At 42.3% G+C, this 21812-nt stretch overlaps 1 protein-coding gene and 1 pseudogene across 1 annotated transcript in view; one reads left to right on the top strand and one right to left on the bottom strand.

Annotated features, from left to right (window-relative positions):
• LOC126765675 (uncharacterized) overlaps positions 1-21812 on the top strand; it is a 784771-nt gene that overhangs the window by 18461 nt on the left and 744498 nt on the right. The gene's annotated exons all lie outside the window — the stretch shown is intronic.
• LOC126765856 (uncharacterized) lies at positions 7368-15283 on the bottom strand (annotated as a pseudogene).

Below are 21812 nucleotides of genomic sequence, written 5' to 3'. Positions count from 1 at the left end.
ACGATTTTAGGCGAATTTCTGAAATTTCAAGGCCGGAGTTGGGGTTGCATTGGAATCAGGAAGTACTAAGGCAACTTTTCCGCACTATTAGAAATCTCGAATCGAAAAAAGTCCGGAATCGACCCACCCTAGTAAGCATTAAACATTTAGCGCAACTTTTTCCGAACTCGTATAAGAAGTATAACTTCAAAAATATGAAACCGCTGGAAAAAAGTTTACGTTTGTGGATTTTATGGCGGAAGGTGCCTCCAGAAGAACAATATACTGAATATTAAGTGCTACATTCCGAAGCTGAAGACAGCGTTCAGCAATAAGGATTGCATAAGTCAAAACGTAGCCGCACGAAAATTCGAATACTTACAGCCATATATCTGCAAAACATTAAAGCCAGAAAAAAGCAGTGTTGTCCAGGGTACACCGAAGAACATATAAGTCTAGTAAAATCAAAATGTCGATGGATGTGCAAGAATTTAAGTGGAAAATCATTTCTTTTGGATGACGAGAGCTACTTTTCACTCAGCGGGCCACAAATGCCGGGCAAAGATGTTTATTACACATACGATATGTCTATAACGCCTCCCAAAATAAAGTACGAGTTAAAAAAAAATTTGAATCCAAAGATATGCTCTACACAACAGTTTCTCCTAATTTTTGGTTTCTCTCATACATAAACACCATAAAAACGATTATCGTATTTTGGCCTCTTTTTATTATGTAAATGCGACATTGGAATTCTTGGTCAACAAAAACATCTACTTTGTGCCTAAAGAAAAGAACCCGACAAACTTAACACAACGTCAACCGATTGAGGATTTCGTTGAAGAAGTCAAAGATTTAGTGTACAAAAATGGTTGGAAGGCTAAAAATTTGAAGCAACTGACGCGTCGCATCCGGAAGTGAATTAAGGAAGTTGATACTAATGGTGTACAACGTGCTTGCTCAAGTATCCTGACTAAACTGAGACGGGTTGCTGACAATGGCCCGTATTTTGAAGCTCATTATTTTTTTCATCTTTAAAATAATATAAGTATACTATATGCAATAGCTTACCTTTCTGTTAATAGTATCTTTCGAGTTATGCTGAAATAAAATTGTGCAGATTTTTAGTTCTAACCGGTTAGTTGTCATAAAAAGTATAGAGTCTTCAGTAGACTTTAAAGGTGTTAAACAAGCACGGGAAGAATGTTGTTTTAGTATTAAAGCAATAGTAAATATTTTTAAAAGAAATAGAGTCCCACAACGAATGTTCAAAATAGAATTGATGCCAAATTCTAACCAACTAAAGAAAAATGAAATACATCCTATTTGCAATTTATAATATCTGTTCTATCGCAGAATTACCGTTGAGGAACCACATAAAAGAAATGGTCCAGTACAATGCACAAGCTGCCAAGGGTATGGACACACGGAATATCTACATCTCACTTCAAAATGTACTCTTAAGAAATAGGATTTATATAAAAAAATGTAGTAATTGTGTTGGAAATCACACTGCAAACTATAAGGGTTACCCCGTATATATGTATGTATGTAAAGCTTTGAAAACGAAACTGTTTGTCGGAATTCAAGAACGTCGTAACCAAATTTGAAATATTCCTCCTAACGAAATTATAGAAATCCCTGTCCATATTTCAAAACCAGTAAATCTTAAGGACACTACTACACAAGGGTGTTATGCAAATTTATTGAAAGACAACGTTACACAAATGCCCGAAAATCAACAAAGTGGAATTATGACACGATTTACAATTTCTTTATACTGGGGCTCTATGTTACCTTAGATGGAAAGGGACATGGTGGAACAGTAGTGTTGGTTAGAAAACGATTAAACATCCACGCATTAGAATCTCATGCTACAGCGCAGTTACAAGCTACAACAATATCAACAAAAAACGCAGCGGGAACTTAAACTTGTCGGCTATATACTACTGCCCACCTCGATTTAAAATTACAAACATTAATTTTAAAGACTTTTTAGCCTAGTGATTGTAAAAAAATTTTAATATATACTTAGGTACATAAATAGCACATAACAGTTGATACATGTACTGACCTATCTTCTAAACACTTTTCTCTATTAATAAAGCTATGGGAACAACCCATATTCGAAGAACAGTACAAAGACAGGAAAAACGAAAATGGTCTTTTCATTCAGCTTCAATTAAAACCTGCTCTACGTAAATTAAAAAAGCGCTTAAACGCAATGTATTTGAAAAAGATGTGTCAAGAAAGCAAAATTTACTTTGCAAAGCCCAAAAGACCATGAAGCCACAAATGGCAAAATCTAAAATCGCCTAGAAAAGATATTTGAACATAATTGCACAAAGAACAACTTTACGCTGTCAATCTTCCCCAACACAGCTAACGAGTCGCTCCAGTCTTTTAAGACTTCACCTTTTGAAGTTATTGAAATCATAAAAGAACTTAATCCAAAAAAGTCACCAAAACAGGATAATAACTCCAAAAATGCTAAATGATATTATTATTCTGATGGATAAACCTTGGCAAGACAGTCGTCTTCATACAGACCAATCTGTCTTCTACCCTGTCTATATAAATTATTTGAAAAAGTGTTACAATCAAAGATTACTCCACACAAATAACAACGCATCAGTTCGCCTTTCGTGCAAAACATAGCACGATAGAGCAAGTAAATAAAATTACTAATGAAATAAGAAAAGTATTTGAGCACTGAGAGTACTTCTGCTTCTTCTTCTTTACTGGCACAGACGGCGCTTTCGCGGTTATAGCCGAGTTTACAACAGCGCACCAATGGTTTCGTTTTTTAGCAAAGTGGCGCCAATTTGAAATTCCAAGCGAAGTCAGATCCTTCACCACCTGGTCTTTCTAACGGGGTCGGGGTCTTATCATTATCAGATGTAACCTGTTGGCACGAGTTATTTTGCGTTGTAGGCTGACATTATTGTTGATGATAATACTGGTTCCAAGATAGACGAAATCATCTACTGTACACTCTAATAGAAGATTGTATCTTAACCATTTAGTTCCGCAGCTCGAATTTCTCCGAGAGTACCTTGAAGAAGTCACACGAAAGAGAGTCGCCTTGTCGGAAGCCTCGTTTGAACACGAACGGCTCGGAAAGGTCCCTCCCGATCCTGATGCAGCAATATCAAACTCAACGTCAGTTTACACAACCGTGTTAGTTTTGCGGGTATACCAAATTCAGACATCGCAGTATAAAGAACACCTTTTCGTGCTATCAAAAGCAGCTTTAAAATCGACGAAGAGGTGGTGTGTGTCGAGTCTATTTTTACGGGTATTTTCCAACATTTGGCACAAGGTGAATATCTGGTCCGTTGTTGATTTCCCAGGCTTAAAGCCACACAGATAAGGTCCAATCAGTTTTTTGACGGTGGGCTTTTATCTTTCACACAAAACGCGATAGAACTTAATATGCGATGAGGAGGCTTATCCCACCGTAGTTGGCGCAGATCGTGGGGTCTTTCTCTTTGTAGATTGGGCAGAGCACACTTAAATTCCAATCGTTGGGCATGCCTTCGTCCGACCATATTCTATATAAAGTGATGTTTATTAATTCTTCGCCGCCGTTTTTGAATAGCTCAGCCGGCAATCCATCGGCCCCCGCCGCTTTGTTGTTCTTCAGGCGGGTAATTGCTATTGGAACTTCTTTATGGTCAGACAAGGGAACCTCTGCTCAATCGTAATCGATTGGGGAATCAGGTTCGCCTTCTCCTTGCGTTATGCTTTTTCTGCCACTCAGGAGGCTGAAGAAGTGTTGCATCCATAATTTTAGTACGCGCTGTGCATCAGTAACTAGATCACCTCTGGGAGTTCCGCAAGGGTATTCTCCGATCTCGAAACCTTCTGTTAGTTGCCGTATCATTGGGACCAGCTTGTCGAGCTCTTCGTACTCAGGCATTTTAGTCTCTCTCTTTGTTTTGTGTGAAAATGCGTCTTGTTTTGTTCTTCAATTCTCACATCCCGCACGTATTCCGCTCGCTGTCCTTTTCAACTTTCGGTATATAACTCATTTCACACGTGTTGGCAGTCTGTTTTCTCTCCACTGCGCCACGGCACTCCGCATCGTATCAACGTGTTTTCTTTGAAAACCAATAGTTTCGGTTGCAGCTGTCCGTAAAGAACTTGAAATGGGACTTCAGTTGTCTAATACCGAGTTGTTGACGAGTGCTCTCAAGGAGCAGGAGTGTAAGTTGAGTAGAAAATCGTGCAGCTCTCTGAGTGTGATTGCAGCTTCTTGACGTCTAACCTGTCTTTGTTTTTGTTGATGTGTGTTTTTTGCTGCCATTATAGCATCCAGAATATTAGCGGATTTAATTATGATCTGTCGGATCGGTAGAAATTCCTCTTAGCTGTAGTCTCCGCGCGGGTGTCGACTGGGCCAGGAGTATGGCACCTTACAACATTATCTCAATTTGGCTCCTGGCAGAGTCATTACATTGCAGACAGGCAGCTCCTGGCGAAGGCTGACGTATTTCCCAAATCATTTCCTTATGTTGTACTGCTTTATATGCATCCTCAGAAGTGAATGGGTAATACAACGGCCATTGCTAACTAGATACCTGGCGGTAGGTATAAAACGCCAGGGGTAAAGCCCCCTAATCAAAAACTCAGCAGGTAGGACTAGCGGACTGCGACACCAGTCCAAACGTCAGTGGAAGACAAGAGAGCAGGTTGCGGTATTGTAGTACTATTGCCAAACAAGTTCACATCGCAAAGGTACCACAGTCAATGAAGACTCGGACCAAGAAAGCACTGTAAGCATTAACGCGGAAAAAGAAGAGGAGCTTCTTCGCTCTCCTGTAAAGGCGATCGAGGGTTCCAACTGTGGTAACAAGAGAGAATTTCGGAAGAAGCCAAGCAAGGAGCGATTGAAGGCCAAAGCGAGGTACCAGGCGGAATATGGAATCCTCTCAAGTTCAGCCTGAATACAAAGTGCGATCGCTACAGGCAGGTATTAATAAGCGAGAGGATTCGACCTTGGATGAATAACTCACATGAAGAACTTGAAAAAGGCATTACTGTATTTACAAATGTCATAAATACAGTTCTTCACTACGCATGCCCTACGCTGCGACTCAAGCACAAAAGTTCTTCTAAGAGACTACAAGAAGTTGGTACACAGGAAAAAGCCATAAGCCTAGAAAAACTTTTGAAGTGGACTTGAAAAGACCAAAGAGGTAGCGAAACTTAGGAGACTATTATCCAAAAACCTCGCCTCGCCTAGTCTAGTTCGCAAAAGTAGCGGAGAAAGGACGGAAAATTTCCAGGACTCATTGGAAAATCTAGTCAGTATACACTTTCCAGGCTGTAAGGACATATTAAGTCCAGGCCAGGGAGTAGTGCGGTAACATCTTTACAGAGAATAAAATAGAATGGGCAATCCACTTATTCGACCAATACGAATCTCGCGGTACGGACGGAATCATTCTAGCGATGCTAAGAATTCGCTCTGTCTTTCTGTGCCATTGCTAAAAGCGATTTTAATGGGATGCATGAAGTTCAGCTATGTACCACACTCAAGGAAAAAGGCTAGGATAGTTTTCATACCGAATGCAGGTAGAAACAAACCAACCTACTCAAAAGATATTAGGTCTATAAGCTTAACTTCCTTTTTGCTGAAAACGCTAGAGAAGATCTTGGACGCGCACATTAGGACCGCAGCGCTATCTAGAAGCTTGTCCAAGGCGCAGCACGCATATACAAAAGGCAGATCAGCAGAGACTGCACTCCAAACACTAGTATTTAATATGGTAAGGGCTCTTAAATATAAGATTCCTGGAAATTTCTGGAGCGTTCAAAGACTACCTTGGGATAGCTTTGGACAGCAAACTGCTATTGTAGCACAACGTGGAAGAAAGTGTGAGGAAAGCTAGCACTGTTTTATTAGCGTGTAGGCAGATGCTCGGCACAACCTGGGCGCTCTCTCACACTCTCATGCACTGGTGCTACACTACGGAAATCCACCTACCGGAAGCCAATGGAGAGGGTTCAGAGGCTCGCTGCGCTGTGCTTAACGGGAGCCTTACGAACAACTCCAACGGTGGCTCTTGAACTAGTACTAAACTTGCCACCAGTAGACCTCTTTGCTGGAAACTGCGCAGCAAAATCGGCGGGTCGACTACTAGCTGCAGGAAAATTTTCATATAGAACCTTCGGGCATAGCTCGGAGGGTAATGGCGGTTGGGCAAACACCGACTACATGACACTACTTTTCACCTGGAAAGAAGGTTCAAAGTAAATATAGAAAAATTTATGTATGTTAGCTACGCGCAACACTCTTAACATCGATACTGATTTCTCGAAAATGTACGATAGAGTTGGTGTGGGAGTATACCGTCCAGAGTTAGGCATAAGGCAAACTTTTAAGTTGACAGACCACTGCAGTATATTTTTAGCTGAGGTCATTGCTATTGCGAAAACCGCGGAGCTGACAATTCCTGAGTCAACATCTACGTAGACAGCCAAACAGTAATCAAGGTAAGGTAGGAACATGATGGGAATACCAACTAGTTACTGTCTGGTGGCGACTCACGCCCGCAAGATCGGGAGGACTGCAGGAAATATCTAGAGCAGAGCACCCGGGAATTAATCGAACATCTCCATTGGCTAAGGCTTTAGCACATGCCTGCGAACAATCACGTTTAAAAAAAGAGAAAAAAAAATATATTGAAACGAAAATTAATTATTTAACTTGGGTATGTACCTACTTAAAGAAAAAACAAAGTACATTAAACATCAACTACCAACTAATAAATACTGCGTGCTTATTACTAGAATACTTCTTAACACAATTTTATTAAAATATAATATAGTACCTATTTTTACTGTTAACGAATCCTAAAAATCAAATCCTTTAAGATGTTTGTTACTTGATGAACTTCCCAAAAAAAAAAAAAAACAAAAAACACGTAAGGAAGGACTAAGTAAGGGTGCAACCGAACACTTTATACTATTGCAACTTCCAGGAACCAAAGCCAGTGACAGACAGACAGTCACCCGGATTTCTAAATTTCTTATCATCCTGACCATTTATATATGTAATGTATATTTATGAATTTTTGCGTTTGCCATCGTCGGGAAAAGCCGCCTCTTGGCAAAGGCATGTTCGGTTAGATGTGACGGTAGATGCTTTTATGAGTGAAGCGAGTTTGCTTCTTGAAAGTGCGCTAGCGGTCATGAATGAAAATGTTGTTGTTCTGCGTTTTGCGTGTCGCGTGTGTCATCGCAATTTTCAAAGGCTTGTTGGAGATTCCATCTAGGCCCGGTGTTTTCGTATTTCCAAACCTTTTCGCTGCTCCTATCACTTCCTCGTCGGTAACCAGTAGTGCGTATATGACCGTAAACGTATTTGATTGTAATGGAGGTTAATTTACCTGCGTAGTAAAAAGGGTTTCTACAACGCTTTTTAATAGCGTGGGATATGTCGGTACTTTCCCTTTGTCACCTTTAGGTTTTGTCATAACTACTTTGTGCACATCGCCCCATGGATTGTCTTCAGCGTTTTCGCAGAGCTCTTTGAAACAGGACTCCTTTTTATTGCTTATGCGCCATGAGCAGAGCGTCTCCTCGCTTGTTTGTACTAATACTTCCCCATTGCGCAGCCCTTGCATTAAAGTCGCCTGTACCACGTTCTTCGTAGTTGTTAGGTTTTTATGAACCCGGTCATCTAGTATCCTCTCAAAGGAGGATTGTGGAACACTCGGTGGAATATAGCAGCTATAAAATATGATTCTACAGACCTTGGCTCGTGTGAAATAGGCCTTTCCCAATAGCGGCTTTTCTTGGAAAGCTTGGCCTCCGCAGGACCAAATGGCGGCTTTGGTCGTTATGTCGGATACCTATGTAGCGTTATCTAAGTTTTTATAATGTTCGCATAGTATTGATACGTCCACCTTCTCTTCGTACACCGTCTGCACAAGCAGCTTTTGCGCAGCCTCGCAGTGATTTAGGTTTTGTTGAAGGACTTTCATTTATTGTACTTTTTGTACGCTTCTTGGTATAACGGGGATTTCTTACTGCCTCGAGTTTTCTCTACAATTATTTTTGCACGCACTATAAGACGCAGTTTTGCACGTCTGTGCGAAGTGTCCGTTTTCGCCACATCTTAGACAGCACTTGCTCCTATCATCATGGCTGCCGCCAAATGTCCATATTCCAGGCACCTGAAACACCTTTTCAGATTAGGCTTTTCTCTTTGTCTACAAACTACCCAGCCTATTATAATTTTTTCATATTTAGCAGTATCCTTGCTTCATGTGCAGGGAGGCTTAGTACCGCTACTTGTGTTCCCGCATACGCTACCCTGGGGTTCTTTATTGCACTCAAGTCAAAACTACTTGGATTATTCACTTATTTTCGATTGGCTTCCGCAATTGCTTCGGTTAGTTTCTTTATAGCACTACCTAGTTCCGAAATGTAGTTTACATGGTGTTGTGCCACTTTGGCTTGAGGTACACTATCTTCTAAGGCTGGTGGTGACGACCTTGCCCGTAACGGCTTATTAATTACTAGCGTCTGGTTAGGCGATCGTGCTATTCTTGAAACGCGCTTGAAGGGGTCTACCTCCACACTTGGAGTAGTGACTGTCAGATCTGCCACTGTGCTGGAACCTTCAGTGCGACTACTCATTATGTTTCCACGAAAGTTGCTTCCATAACTTGTACTGATTGTGCTGTTTCTCATATAGTTATCCATCAATTTCTGTTTTTACAACGCATCGTGTGTAAGGGGGTGGGCCGAAATAGACTAGAACGGGTATAACCTCGGAAACAATGCCCCTACCCCAGTTCCCTGAGGCCAGTCCTTCGGTCCCGGAAAACACGGACTACTAGCTCTCACCCGTGGCAACATAGGCAGTAGCCTCCGATGCCCAATGCACACTTCCTGACCAAGGACCGAGGTGCCTGTTTACTGACACACGCCGCAACTGATACATCGGCACAGACAAGCTCACCTCTACATTTCGTCTGCGGAGAAGTCGTTGGCGAAAAGTTAAAGGGACTCCCAGTATACTTCGTCGTGTACCGGTCAGGTAGGTTTAATCAGCCGCACCTAACATAGTGAACAGACGCTGACCAGGAAGCTGCCCATTATGGGTCCGTCGAGCTTGCTTTATTTTTATTGCACAACATACCCCTGCACAAACTTCGCCAACTACCATGGGATAAGCCTCCTCAAAAGCTCCGTCAGGATCGTGAAGAACTTCTCCGAGCCTTTCGATACCAGACGAGGTTTCAGACAAAGCGACTCTCTTTCGTGCGACTTCTTCAATCTGCTATTGGAGAAAATAATTCGAGCTGCAGAAGTTAATAGAGACGGTAAAACTTTATTAGAGTGTTCAGCTGCTGGTATTAATTTCTGCCATCAAACCCAAGGCACCTCTGTATGATCGAAACTACTGGTAAATCCTCGAACGGATAATTTGTGATCGGCTAGAAAAACACCTTGAAGAAGTAAAGGTCTTATCTGACAAGCATCACGGTTTTTGCAGAAGACACTGTTGTTGTGCCGTTGTCACTCTGGATATAAAAAATGCATTAAATTCTGCTAGTTGGGCTCACATAATGCAAGCATTAGAGGCTCTTAAAACGCCAGCGTTCCTCTTGCGTATCATAAATAGCTACTTGTCGAATATAGTACTGCTGTATGGCTCGGATGATGGGGTAAGCCGGTATGAAGTTACTGCTGAAGTACCACAAGGATTGGTGCTGGGGTCACTTCTATGGAACATTCTATATGATGGAATCCTTCGACTTCCAACTCCGAAAGAAGTGGAAATAGTATGGTATGCGGATGATATTGCGGTGACAATCGTAGCAATAGAACTGCATCAAATTGAGTACGTATGCAGCAATGTTGCTCTGAAAATTAGCAGATGGCTAACAACAGCGAAGCTTCAACTGGCAGTGCAGGAAACAGAATCAGTGCTAATTTCTAGCAGAAAGTAAAAGGATGTCGTCACATTGGATATTAATTACGTCACAGTTAAATTTAAAATACTTAGGCTTATTAATTTATACGAGGATGAACTACAAAACAAACTTAAGTCGAATAATGGCTAATACAGGTGGGCCAAGTCAGAGCCAAAGACTATTACTGACAAAAGTAAGCCATTCAATAGTCATGTATGCAGCGCCAGTGCGGGCTAACGCGCCAAAGCAAAAACGTATGCAAAACCAGATAGATCCTTATTTCGGTTAAGGGCACTTAAAGTTGCCAGCGCTTTCCGTACGGTATCTCACGAAGCCCCAAAAGTGATTTCAGGTATATTGCCACCTAAAATAATAGCTCTTGAGTTAAAAAGAGTGTGCGATATGCTAAATAGTGCGAGGAAGAAGACAGCAGAATGACATTCTCTGTATAAAAGAATGACATTCTCTGTGAAATTCAGCGCCCAAAGGACGATGGACGCACAGGTTGATTAGAAATGTTGAAACTTGGGTTAGAAGAAAGCATGGCGACGTTGATTTTTAATTGACGCTTTTACTAAGTGGCCATGGCTGTTTCAGGGAGTACTTTGAAAAATGTGGTCATAATGAGGTAGAAATGTGCTCATCTTATGGTTATGGAAAAGAGAATACTGAACATGTCTTTCTTCACTCTCCAAAGTGTGAGATGGATAGCACGATTTTAGAAACGCAAATTTCTGAAAGAATATTGCCAGATAACAAAGTGCCAAGCATGTTGCGGTCAAAACAGGTGTGGAACAATGTTAAGCACTGGACCGCAAAGGTTCTTCAAGAGCAGCGAATATTAGATCGACTGCGATATAGCGAGGTAAACCGCGAAAACCCAGTTCGGAAACCCCTGAGACGTTATAGCTAATAGGTATTGCTTTCTTTGCGATGTAATATTAACGGTAGTCCCGCAGGGATATTCATATTAAGGCAATGTGTCGTTTCTTGAGATGTCTTTAAGTGGGTTGTACTGTTGTAAGGGCGACAGTGGCTTTTTCTGATTTTTGACATCTAGTGCAACATACCAAAACAATAAAGAAATGATTGGGGTTCTAACACAAAATATAAAAAGCAGTTTTAAAAACGGAAACGTACCGTATTGTTATTACCAAATCAAAAAAAAAAATTACAATAATAATAAGAATTGGATATTCCAAGCGTGACCAGGTCCTTCTCCACCTGGTCCTTCCAACGGAATGGAAGTCTTCCTCTTCCTCTGCTTCCAGCGGGTACAGCGTCGAATACTTTCAGAGCTGGAGTGTTTTCGTCCATTCGGACAACATGACCTCCACACATACATATTTATTATTATCAGTGTGCACTGAGAGGAGTTTTTTCTTATTTTCACTTATTTCATTGTTTCCCCATGAACGAAGATTCTAATGAATCTAAATTAACACAGTATCTAAAAGAACAAAAAATTATTTCTGAATATACCAAGAATATTTCTGGGAGTAACAGTCTAATTCGATACTTCACTCGTTTTTCATCTTCCCCGATTCAAGGCTATTCTGAATTCTGGACACGTCTCCAAGCTGCGTATGACGAAATCGTAGAATCTGACGCATCAGATCTACCTGAAAATTTTAAATCCTCGGCTTACGCCAAGTACGAAGTGTGCTTAGACCAGTACGAAGAAAGAAAAGGTATGATCTCCTATCATTTGTAATTAAAGCAACTGCATCTAATTCACATCCGAGAGTATAGCTGTCATAAATTCAATGCCAGGAGGCGAGTTCAAGCATCCACCTCAAGGTGCCGGAATGTGACACTGAAATTTTTCATGGTGGGTATGATCAATAGCCGTCTTCCCGTGTTCACGGTCGTTTCCATAATTCTATCAAGTGCACAAAAATTGTATCACCTCCAATATAAAACAAAAAGTCAAGCTGGCATCATAGTAAAACAATTCGCATACAAATACAAATAAAAATATATTAAAAAAATAAAATGAATTTTGTTGTCGCATAAAAAAAATTTTCCTTAAAAGTGGTAAAATGTATGTTAGGTTAGGTTAGATTAGATGGCTGATCATAGATCGCACGTGGACTAGATGTACTCCTTTGTGAAGCCATTGAAAATAGAACTCCCGTGTTCGGACTTAAAGATCGGCGAAACGCTTCGCAGCCAATACAAATTTGCAAAGGCGCTTAATTTCTACGCCCGCCAGTTCGGTGGGAGTTCAAAGCTAGTATCGCCGCTCTGCTATCTGAGAGAATGGTCACTTCCCTGAAGGTATACACTCTCCGAAGCAGCAAATCTGCTCCCACCTTGATGGCTGCGACCTCCGCCTGGAAGACACTGCAACAGTCGGGAAGTCTGAAGCTGGATTTAATGGAGAGTTCCCTACAGTAGACCCCTCCGCCAACCTTCCCCCCAAGCTTTGATTCACCCGTAAAGAAGCTTATTGCCCCTCTCCTCCAACGGCTTCTTCCCTCCCAAACCTCCCTCTTCGGTATATGGGCAGTGAAGGAGCCGCCGGAGTTCGATATGGCGACTCCAGGATCCAGATGATCCGGTATGAAGTCAAAGCTTGTGAGCATATCCGCGTGTTCAGATACACGCTCCATTAGAACCCAGATTCCCTGAGCCTGATAGCCACTTTTGCGGCCATGCACCTTCCGGCAATGTCCACGGGCGTTATGTTCAGAATTGCATTAAGTGCCACGGTTGAGGTGGACCTTAATGCACCGCACATGCTGATAAGCGTAACCATTTGAACGCTTTCGAGTTTCTTAGCAAGTGTGGTCTTCTGTAAAGCCCTCCACCACATAAAGACTCCATAGAACATTATGGGCTTAACTATGGTATCATAGAGCCAGAGGACCACCTTCGGTGAGAGGCCCCACCTTTTGCCAATAGCTCCTCTACAGCAGTAGAGGGCAATCGATGCCTTTTTGGCTCTCTCCTCGATGTTCTGCTTCCAAGAAAGCTTTTTATCCAGGATGAGCCCTAGATACACATGCGACCAGCGGATACCTCCCATTTGCGGCAAAGGTGTCACTGGGATCTTATATCTTCTACTGAGTAAAACCATTTCAGTTTTATTCGGGTTGATGGCGAGTCCACATCCGACCGCCCATTTTGTTACAACGCCCAGATATCTCTGCGTCAGCTCGTATACGGTGCTAAGGAACTTTCCTTTGACCATAAGTGCTACATCGTCTGCATAGACAATCACCCGCACCCCAGATCCTCTAGTTTCTTAAGAAGGTCGTTAAAGAGTAGGATCCATAAAAGAGGAGAAAGAACCCCGCCCTGAGGGGTTCCCCTGCTCACATTGCGCCGCGCGCGCGCGCTGCCCCATTCTGTTTCGACTACTCTGACACAGAAGACTGAAGATGAGGTGCTTGAGGTTCGATTCAACCCCAAGACCCTCTAGAGCAGTTATGACTGCCTCCGGTAAGACATTGTTGAAAGCTCCCTCAATATCAAGGAAGGTCCCAACCGCGAAATCTTTAGCCTCGATGGCTTTCTCCAGCCACGACACGATAGTGTGCAGGGCAGTGTCCACCGACCTGCCTTTACGATACGCATGTTGCGCTCCTGATAGGTAGTATCTCGGAATGCGACTCCTTAAATACCAGTGCATCAGTGTCTCCAAAGTTTTAAGTAAAAAAGAGGAGAGGCTGATGGGTCTGAAATCCTTGGCCGTGACATGGGAGCCCCTGCCAGCCTTCGGGATGAACGTAACTTTGACTCGTCTCCGGGCCCCTGGGATGCAGTTCGCATAGATCGGTAGCAACAACTGCATGATACCTTAACAGCCTGCTGCAGCGCTGGTATGATGCCGTCCGGTCCCGGGGACTTGAACGGTTTGAACGAATTAATCGCCCATGCCAAGTGACGCTCATCCAGAAGGTCGGCAAAGGCCGTGTTGTCAGCATGCAACGCTCCGAGAAATACCTCCGCAGAGGACGCGTTACTAGGGAAGTGAGCATCAAGGAGCATCTGAAGTGTCTCTCCACTGCTCAGCGCCCACTTCCCATTTACATCCTTGAGATACCCCAGGGACACAGGGTTTTTTGCGAGGATGTGCCTGAATCTAGAGGACTCGTGGCAGGTCTCCACCTTTTCGCCGAAGTTCTTCCACGAGATCCTCTTAGCCCTTCTTAGCTCGGACTTGTATATCGAAAGTCCTGTTTTATATTTAGATAACCCACTCCTACGGGCCTTGTTAAATAAGCGTCTGCTGGACGCCCGAATTTCGGAGAGTACCAAAGTCCATAATTGAGGTTTCCCTCTGCCCTTCGGTGTTTTCAATGGACAAGAGCTCTCCAGTGCAGTGTTGCACGCCGAGCTGAAAACCTCGACCCACCCATCCACCACATCGGCGGTGGCCGACGCATCCACCCCCGGTGCGCGTGGGAGGGTTTGCCGAAGCCTTCTGCGCTAACCTTTCCAGTCCGTGTTCCTGGGATTTCTGAAAGATTTTCTAGGCGGACTTTTTCCGGCTAGACTATACCCGATATACCTATGATCAGAAAAGGAGTGGTCATCGAGAACCCTCCAGTTTGAGATCAGCAGTGCAATCCCGTGAGAGGCTAGGGTTAGGTCGAGAACCTCCTCCCTACCTGCGGTCACAAAAGTTGGAGAATTTCCCCTATTGCAGATGCGAAGATTTTCGCTAACAATAAATCAAAAAGCGACTCACCTCTAGTGTTGGTATCCGAGCTCCCCCAGATCGAGTGTCGCGAGTTGGCGTCCGAACCGGTGATGACACCGGCACCATTCCGGGACGCTTCAGCCAAGGTCCTCCTTAGCAACGCGGGAGGCGGCTCCACCTCATCATGGTGAGGCATATACGCGGAGATGAGCCAGACATTCCCGGTGTCGCACTCTAGTTTTGCTGTAACTACGACAGCGTTGCTGAAATTAGGTAAAAGAAATACCGTTAGTTCGTTTCTGACCAGAATACAGGCTCTATTTCTACCTGCATCCTTGGTCGCCAGCAGCTTATGGCTCTTAGTCCTCAGTCCAGAGATTCCGTTGTCAGTTAGCCACGGTTCCTGGACCAGGACCACATCGGCTTCGTCTTGTTCCAGACGAAGCAGCAGATTGGCGGAGGCCGCCTTTGCGTGATGGAGGTTAATTTGGAGGAATTTCATCTTTCAAACTCTTCTCTAAGAGCGCTAGCTCAGCTCTCAGGTCGTGATCGACCCTCACCTCCTCAAACAATTATTTGAGGCTGAAAACGGAGTCACCGATCGACGAACCGCCTCCAGAACTCGCCACGTCCGAGAGGTTTGGGTCATTATCCATGGCCGTTTGACCATCACTAACGTCTTTCGCTTTCTCCTCCGCATCTGCAGTTTGAGTGCCATTAGTCAGTACCACCATCTCGGACCCATAGCTGATGGCTTCCTTTGTTTTACTAACCAGTCTGGCTCCCTTCCAGACCTTCCCCACCAGAGATACTGCCTTCTTATACAAGATGGCCGATCTTTCATCGGCGCATCCAGTCAGCTTGTGCAGCCCATGGTGCCACCCGGCACTTACATATTTTTTTTTTGCTCAGATACCTGACCAGCATGCTTACCACCGCAGCGTTCAACGATTTTTGCCGCTAATCGACGGTCCGACTTCAGCTTCCTAGCTAAAGCACCTTTGCTAATGCCCCCTGTGGATCCCTTCATAAATCTAGCAGAAGTTCCTCTGCTAGTGCTGGCGATTCCGCCGTGTATAAAGGCTCCATACTCCGTACTCTGAGGCCTGCCAGGGTTTTAACGGGACGGAGGCAGTTTCGACATTAGCCCGACAGCCATTTCTGATGGACGTCACTCCATCATACTCAGGTGCCAGAATGCCGCCACCACCAGCCCAGGGTTCTAACAGATCCAAATAAGTTTTCCACTCTAAAACCAGTTCGATGCCAAAAACGTCATCTAGGGAGTTGTAAGGACGTGAAGGCCGCAGGCCATTTAACGATATCCAGGATGCACCAGCCTGGAGGCGACCTGCAGTACATCCCAAAAAAATGTATGTAAATACAACTTCAGTTTGGCTTGGGAATCTCATAAAGCAAGAAACGAAAACGAAAGAACTTGCCGAAATTTAAAATAAAAACAAGTAAAGAATTTATCACACTTCAGTCCACTGTTTTCACAAAACATTCCCACAGACAATTGGGACCCTATTCTGATAAATATATGCACTCGTGTCGATTTTGTTGGGCATTTCCACATTAAGGTGCCTATTTTAAGGTCTCCTACCTTATAGAATGACTACATAAGAAGCTTTCCTCGTGACATTTGCTCGCTTCGTCGGACGACGCAATTTTCCTTCAAAACTTAGGAGCGACGATGGGAAAACTTGTATTGGGGCTTAAAGAGCCACAGAAAAACAGTTTGTTGAATTTACTAAACAAATTTCTCCTGACGTATGATCTCTCCTGACTTATGCTCTCCAAGCATTAATAATTTATACCCCCAAGAGCTCCCGATATGGGTGGTTTTTGGTATCAGCTGTATAAAGCTTCAAATCCCGTTTAAATATTATCTGCACACTGTACCTTACACACATCCACTTACAACTGACTTTGCACTGTTATCATTTTTAGAAAAAAAAACCCTGTTTAAATGGTCTTTACTTTCGGATTCGGATTCGGAGATTCGATTTAAATCTGTTTCTCACAGTTTGTACAATTGTAAGACGGCGACGCACATTGGTATTTCCGTGGCTGAAATTCAAAAATGGCATGTTGTCTGATTTGAATGAAAATTTCACAGTTTGTTACCAACTATCTATACATTATTTTCCCAAAGTATTAGGATTCTATCTGCATTAGTTTTTTGTCCAGAACTGCCCAAAGTTGGTGAATGTGGAAAACATCAAAATTAGCAAAAAATTTACTCAAAAGTCAAATCATTGATACAATAAAACAACTATTGAAATTCAACTTTATTATTATTTTTCATTTATAATATGTATCAAAGAAAAAGTTTGCATCGAAATCCATTAAAAAAAATAATGCATAAAAAATATTGTGGAACAACATAATTTGGACGTCAAAATTTCAATGTTCTTCAAATTCAAAGTGGTGTATCTTTTTAGCGCTGTCTACCGCTGTCGACATACATACACCGAATTAAAGCCTGAAGTCTCAGCTAAATGATAAAACAAAATTCAGCTGCCCCAAATTGCCCCCCTTGAAAAAAACAATGAGATACTCTAAAATGGCAAGTTACCGCCCAAAAGTATGCCATATATATATAACAAGGATTACAGGAACTATAGGATGTATCATTCCAGAAGAATTGGACGCATATCCACTAACGAAGATGTGATGCATTACTTATTAATGTCTTCGGGTCCGTACATAAACATTTTTCTACTACTAAAATAAAATTAAAAAAATTAGAATGTCACGAAGATGTAAAAAAGTTGCTAAAGAGACTTGATAAAAGAGAATTTAGTTTGTATGGGAGGTGGGCGTAAAAGTGGGCGGATATTATTGAAATTTAACACCAACATATATAATGTCATAAAAATGCTATGTACCAAAAATCAGTGCTGTAGGTCAAAAATTAAGTTTCACCTTATATGGGAGGTGGGCGTAAAAAGGGGCGCGTGATTTTGATTTTTTAATTTTTTTCTTGATTGGAATCCAAAACAATGATGTACCAAATGTCATTGTCCTGCGACAACTCCTTATATTTTTAGCCGCAGTATGCACTAGCAGAAACCTATGTGCGACGTTCATTAGCTAATCCAAAACGAACTGGCCCCTTAGGTGAATATCTCATCCTAGAAGTCGTTGCAGTGGCTGGAGCGTGGCTACAACACTGCTGATTGCTAGCGTCGTTCTGACGTCCCATTCTGTGGCCACCATTTACGGGATGATGATAGGTTCATTGTTCGACAAGACCGTGCATCCCGGATTATTAGCGGTCGTCGTACTGTGCCGCGCTTGCGGCCGGCAGGCTGTTGACCGATGTCATGTTTGGTGGTTCGGTGCAGCATGGTACGATGAGGCCGCATACATATCTTGAAAGGGTTGCCCGATGTACACTCCTGTGCGTTGTGGGTAGGCGCCAGGCAATAAAGACAAGGCCGTGTGCCTGGACCACCTACTGGCGTTGCTGAGGTGGCAACCCCTTAAAGATGGCGCAGTGTGGCAACCAGTGGGGTCGACGACACATGAATCATCAAATGCGCTGCGGGTCTGCTGATAGTGTGGTTGTTGATTGCTCGCATTCCATTGCGAGGAGCCGTTGGTGTGATGGTAGTGGTGGTTCGCTTGGCCTGGCACATTGATAGCCGAACGAGTGGTTGGTGTCGGAGCTTGTGGCCTGACTGTATCATTATTGATCTGTATGGAGGAGTGTTATTTGAATTATAATTTTGTTTCATATAGTGGATATGAACATTGCTGTCACGGTATATGACATGAGAGGGTCGTTATGTTGTTTCTGGTATTATTTTTTAATATTAATTTATATCCGGTTTATTTGAGGGTTTTATCGGTTTCGTTTTGCGGTTATTGGCGGCCGGTAAAAAGTGTAGTTTGACGAGAGTTCTTGTTAGCCTTCCTGGTTGCGTACGGAGATCGACTACGCGAATATGATCGCCGGAGCCTTGGTAACGCCAAGCCGCCATTCGGTAAGGGGGAAACAATCGTCATGAATCAGGACACAATCTCCAATCCTTGGCGCATTTTATGATGGAGAATTTTAATTGTTTCCCATCTTTTTAATAAGGATCCACGCCTGGCTCAGGTGTGGCCATAAAGGGTGCTCCTTTTAGAAAATGCTCTGGAGTTGCGAGAGTTCCTTGAGTTGAAAACGGCCTCGATTTTAGTTAATAATGTTGTGAATTCTTCATAATTAATTTTGTAGCTGCCAGCTAGCTTCTTGAAATGAGGCTTGAAGCTCTTTACATCTGATTCCCATAAACCATCCATATGATGAGCGCTATATATACCCCATATTGCCAATTGATACCTTGAGGGGCGTATTTTTGTACGATATCAAAGGGCACTTGTTTTAAGAAATCCTCAAATTGTTTTTCTGTGTCTCTTTGGGCTTAATGAATGTTTTACCATTATCGCTTACGATTTTTAATGGAAAGCCAAGTCGAGCGACGAAGCGAGCAAATGCCGCAACAAAAAAAGTCGTGAAACATACAATGCAAGAAACATAGCCTTTCATGAGAGTGGAATGTCTTAGCATAAACAGCTTTATCTCGAAAGGCCCAGCAAAATCGACACATGTGGTAGTGAAAGGTAAAGCGTGATTGCAGCTTTCAGGTGGAAGTGCTGCCATAATCTGCGTTAATTCAAGAATTTTGTGGCAAATGGAGACGTCTTAGGTATTATAATGAGATAGCGTTCGTTGTATGTTAGGCTTCAATTAGCAAGGCGACCATTGGCAGAAAGTAGACCTTTCGTGTATAGAAATAAGTTTAGAACTAAGAGTGAGCTGTTTTTATTATTCGTCCTCGATTCTCTTAGTAGTTTAAGGTTAAGCTGCTCTAAGAACTTGTCAATATTGTATGATATATGTCGATTTTTCAACTTTCTGGGCCAATTATGTTGCGCATTGGCGACTGTGGACAAGAATCGGTGGATTCTGTAATCCATCGGGAGCAATTTCACCAGAGCGTGGTGGTGGCGACATGCGAGGGTTTAAACCCTCTTGTACCTAGATCAGCAGGATTGTCCGCACTGGCTACGTGTCGCCAAGTGGCTGATCCTACTACACTACACCTGACGTTCGATTAGAAATATAAGTATGTTTTCCATGCGTGTAGTGGCTTTTCTATCCAGGCTGGAAATATCTCGGAATCGGACCCTATATATAATTTGTATTTATCTCCATGGAAGCCAGTTTTGCTAGTAGCACAGCGCCACAGAGCACATAGATAGTGCCTTTTAAGAGGCGTCGGAGAAGCCGTGTAGTTCCACTCATTGAGGGTAAATCTGCTAGTAGCACAGCGCCACAGAGCACATAGATAGTGCCTTTTAAGAGGCGTCGGAGAAGCCGTGTAATTCCACTCATTGAGGGTAAATCTGTATCATTGTTATGGCGGATAATGCTGATATGGACTCAGTCGTGTATGAAAACTGGTCCGATATCGCATTCCATTGGATTGGATTGTTTTTGTTGTACTTTCCTTATCGAATATAAGTATCCAAAAAATTATCGTCTGGTATAGTTTTAAAGATATTTGGGTGATTAGCTGTGATCTTTTTTAGGGAAAATCCTGCGGTGTTGGCTCCCTTTATCACCTGTGATAAGTACTCGCATGCTTGTGAAAGGCTGTGGATCCCAGACAGGATATCATCTACACACATTTGTGTTTTCAACACATTTGTTGACAGAGGAAATTCTGACTTTCTGTCTTCTGCCAGTTCGTGTAGTGTACGAATGGCTAGGTATGGGGAACAGTTTACGCCAAAGGTAACTGTTTTCAGTTTAAAGTTGTGTAGGGGACTTAGTGGGAGATTTTCGGAAAATAATTCGTTGAAAATCTTGATCATCTTTATATACCATTATTTGTCGATATATTTTTTCGACATCCCCATTGAAAACGTATTTGTATGTATATACGCCAATTTATTATGAGGAGCATTAAAACTGGTTGGAATGTGGGTCCCGTGAATAGAATACAATTTAGGGAATTCCCCGAGCTGGTGGATCTTGAGGCATTGAAGACAACTCTAACTTTTGTTGTTTTTTTGTCTGGCTTTACACTGCATGATGTGGCACGTAGAATGATTAGTATTTGCCTTTAATGGTTTTTTCGCATGGGCTTACTTCCTACATGTGCTCTAAATGGAGGTATTCTTGTAAGACACCATCATAATCTTGTCTCAGCTCACCTTTTCTACGTAAATTTTTTTCCATGCTTAGAAACTGCTGTATTGCAGAGGTGTGAGAGTGACATATTACCATTTGAGTTTTGTTCTATTCTTCCGCCCATTCACGTAATTTCATAATTGGCTTGTTTTGTTGGAAGTGTTAGCCTTTGGGCAACTGGTGTCTCTTGGCAAATATCGATATTTGTTTTATCGGGAGTTGCAGCTGTAACTTAACTCGTAGTTCTTTTTGAGAAAGCGCTTTACTACTTTGGGGTGTGTTGGGAACATTATTGAAGTACACCATTGAATGATGCCTTTTGTGGCAATATACGCAATTGAATTTGTTTTCGCAATTATAAAGATTGTGCGCATGTGATAGGCAATTTGCACATAGTACTTTTGTTCTGGCGAATTTCTTTCGTTAATATTTAATTTTTTAAACTTCTCGCAAGATTTCAGCCTGTGCCCTCCTTTACACAGTTCATTTGTCGTGTGTTTATGTTGTTCTAATATGAACGATTGATTCTTAAAAAGCTTCTATGTATTTAAATTATTATGGCTTGGGTCCATTGATATTTTTATTAAGGTCATTATGAACTTTTTTCGTTCTGACTAGTTTTTATCTACCTTTTCTGCCATTTCATATTGGTTAGTAAGAAATTCTTTCATTTGCACAAAAGTTACGATTTTTCTGGTAAGGCTGATGTACATTTATTTAGCAGAATGGGACTATTCTGTGTCGATAGAATCGACAAACAATTTGAAGTAGTGGATTGGCGTTTTATGAATTCTTCACTTCTCTTTCTGGATTTTTGGTAAATTCATTAATATCGTCACTAGTTTGTCGACTAATATTATTTCGTTTTCGTAACGTGCCTTTAGAGCTTTTCAACCAAAAATCTAATTTTTGTCATTAAGAGCGACCTGTTGGACTATGAAGCCTGCTTGACCTTTGGTTTTGTATCTGAGGTTATAAAATTTTTGCGCTGGTAATAATTTAGGATGGTTTATGTATATGGCCGTAAACATGTCCCGGAAGGAAGGCCACTGTT

Source organism: Bactrocera neohumeralis, unplaced genomic scaffold (assembly GCF_024586455.1).
Source record: "Bactrocera neohumeralis isolate Rockhampton unplaced genomic scaffold, APGP_CSIRO_Bneo_wtdbg2-racon-allhic-juicebox.fasta_v2 cluster11, whole genome shotgun sequence".
Classification (NCBI taxonomy): Eukaryota; Metazoa; Arthropoda; class Insecta; order Diptera; family Tephritidae; genus Bactrocera; species Bactrocera neohumeralis.
Note: the sequence above shows the minus strand (reverse complement) of the source record. Positions and strands in the feature narration are given on the sequence as shown.